General features: G+C 41.1%; 1 non-coding gene across 1 annotated transcript; it reads left to right on the top strand.

The window, feature by feature from the left end:
- Positions 1-1,852: 1,852 nt before the first annotated feature.
- On the top strand, positions 1,853-1,924 carry TRNAT-CGU (transfer RNA threonine (anticodon CGU)). Its single transcript has one exon. It is a non-coding gene; the product is annotated as a tRNA-Thr (tRNA).
- The last annotated feature ends 923 nt before the right edge of the window (positions 1,925-2,847 follow it).

The raw sequence follows: 2,847 nt of genomic DNA, 5'->3' as shown, positions 1-2,847 counted from the left end.
ATATTTAGGCTGGAACTCAGACGTTTCTTAGTAATTTCGTAACATAAAGAATATCTCTCAGAGAAGATACACACCTTTGTTGCAGTTCTAAGTTCCAAAGGAGTTTTCGAACAAACACAATCAAGACAAAACATTTGTTCGTACCCCCTATTAACATACGCTATTTTCTCTCAGCATTCCAACAAAACCCATTCTTCCTTGCTATTCATAGAAACCCGACACCCGCATCTTCCGATTGGAGGAAAGAAAGAAAAGAATATAAGAAATAAAGGGTAAAAGATGCGAAAGTGCGAAAGAACATACCGAACTGTTGAGCAGCGGGGCATACGCCAAGCTCTCAAGTAAGGATAATGAGGAAAGTGACCATGTATCTTCCCATGTATCACGTGAGAGATATGATAAATGGCCATGAGAGCACAACTGCAACAAACATGGCAGTAAAGAGGATGTATATTATGCAGAATTAAATAGAATGTTATAGCACTGACCACTATTCTAGTTACCTGAGTGTCAGTCAGTGAGGATATTCCGGTAAAAAACACATCAGTAATTGAGTGGACAGCCGACACATAAGACGGTAACTTAATTTGCATTACGTCTACTGTTCATGTCACTTTTGTTCAGATCTTTTACACTCATTTCAAAGCCGCATTAGTCTTAACACAAATCCATCCGCGTATTGTGATACTCTATACTGCGCTGTTGAAATGAGAGCTGGATGCCAGCACCGAAGTTAATTCGAAAGTCATTGTTCACTTGATAATAAAGGAGATCCGAGTTGTCGGAGTCACGCACCATTAACATGTCTTTCGATGTCCGACTACTAAACAAGGGGTATTCTTGAGGTGCATATGAATGAAGAACGGCCGTAAACTCGAAACGCACTTCTTATATATATATATATTCGGAGGTCGTGGGTTCGGATCCCACCGGCGGCATGTGGTTGTTTTTCTTCTGCTTTTCTAATCAATTAGCTTTAAGCGATGACATATTCAGTAATATTAAAAATTGGTCATCACCACAAAATAAAGAAATTAATTAAAAAAAAATCCCCTGTGCCCCTTGGTTTCTGTGGCTGTTGGCTTCTGTCATATTTACAACGAGCCCCTCATCCCCTTCCTTGTTTGCTTAATTGCTTAGTGAGGGCCTCGATTCTGGCAGCCTTGATGCCATAGGAAGCATAAGAGGGTTTTTACACAGCTTCCACCCTCTCCGTTCGATGACGTTCTACGTCACACTCGCGGTAACTCACGACGTTCTACGTCCGCCGCTTATGAACGTGGGTGGCGCTGATGAGCACTCTCAAGGTTAGGTTACTTGTAAACATAAATACCCCCGAAAGCAGAAGGTTTGACAGCCGTCGCCGTAGCTCAGAGGTAGAGCACCGGACGCGTAATTCGGAGGTCGTGGGTTCGGATCCCACCGGCGGCATGTGGTTGTTTTTTCTTCTGCTTTTCTAATCAATTAGCTTTAAGCGATGACATATTCAGTAATATTACAAATTGATCAACACCACAAAATAAAGAAATTAATTAAAAAAATCCCCTGTGCCCCTTGGTTTCTGTGGCTGTTGGCTTCTGTCATATTTACAACGAGCCCCTCATTCCCTTTCCTTGTTTGCTTAATTGCTTAGTGAGGGCCTCGATTCTGGCAGCCTTGATGCCATAGGAAGCATAAGAGGGTTCTCACACAGCTTCCATCCTCTCCGGTCGATGACGTTCTACCTCACACTTGCGGTAACTCACGGCGTTCTACGTCCGCCGCTTATGAACGTGGGTGGCGCTGATGAACACTCTCAAGGTTAGGTTACTTGTAAACATAAATACCCCCGAAAGCAGAAGGTTTGACAGCCGTCGCCGTAGCTCAGAGGTAGAGCACCGGACGCGTAATTCGGAGGTCGTGGGTTCGAATCCCACCGGCGGCATGTGGTTGTTTTTTCTTCTGCTTTTCTAATCAATTAGCTTTAAGCGATGACATATTCAGTAATATTAAAAATTGATCAACACCACAAAATAAAGAAATTAATTTTAAAAAATCCCCTGTTCCCCTTGGTTTCTGTGGCTGTTGGCTTCTGTCATATTCACAACGATCCCCTCATTCCCCTTCCTTCTTTGCTCTATATATATATATATATATATATATATATATATATATATATATATATATACTAGCTGCCGGAGGTCTTGTCGTTCAATGAGCCAGGAAGACTTGTATAAGAAGGGGTCACAACCTTGCAATTATCTTAATTTAATACCGACAGTTTCGGACGAAGGACCGTCCTTCCTCAGGGTAGACACACGAATGAACACAATTTCCCATTTTCTACGCACCGTGCAAAGGGTGAGGTGAAACCACTCTCTCTCCCGTTAGAGGAAAGGGACGCAGTCAGTATAAGACGCAAGTGCTCCAGTCCATTTAGGGGGAAGAGGGTGAGGGTTGCGAAAGACAGGGAAGGGGAAAAACGTATATGCACAAAAATATAAAAATAAAGGAAGCAAAAGTAACATTGAAAAATAAAAATAAATATAGGAAGGCAACGGCAGAGGCTTGGGTAACAAAGCTATGGAAATAGATAGGGAGGGAACTAGTTGCTTCTCAGTAGGAATGTTTCGAGAGAAGCTCCCTTCGGTGTGGGTGGTGAACCCAGCAGAATTAACAAAAACAACATTCTAACAAGGAAAGTACGAAGCAAAACCCCAAATAAAACAAAAAAGAAACACAAAAAGAAAAATGAAGAAAGAAACAAGCGCACGCATGCATGTGTACAGTACATTACATCATATATATATATATATATATATATATATATATATATATATATATATATATATATATATATATATATAT

This window comes from Amblyomma mixtum, chromosome 7 (assembly GCF_055824585.1).
Source record: "Amblyomma mixtum isolate Tamu chromosome 7, ASM5582458v1, whole genome shotgun sequence".
In the NCBI taxonomy this organism is placed as follows: Eukaryota; Metazoa; Arthropoda; class Arachnida; order Ixodida; family Ixodidae; genus Amblyomma; species Amblyomma mixtum.
This window is presented reverse-complemented; position numbering and strand designations above follow the sequence as displayed.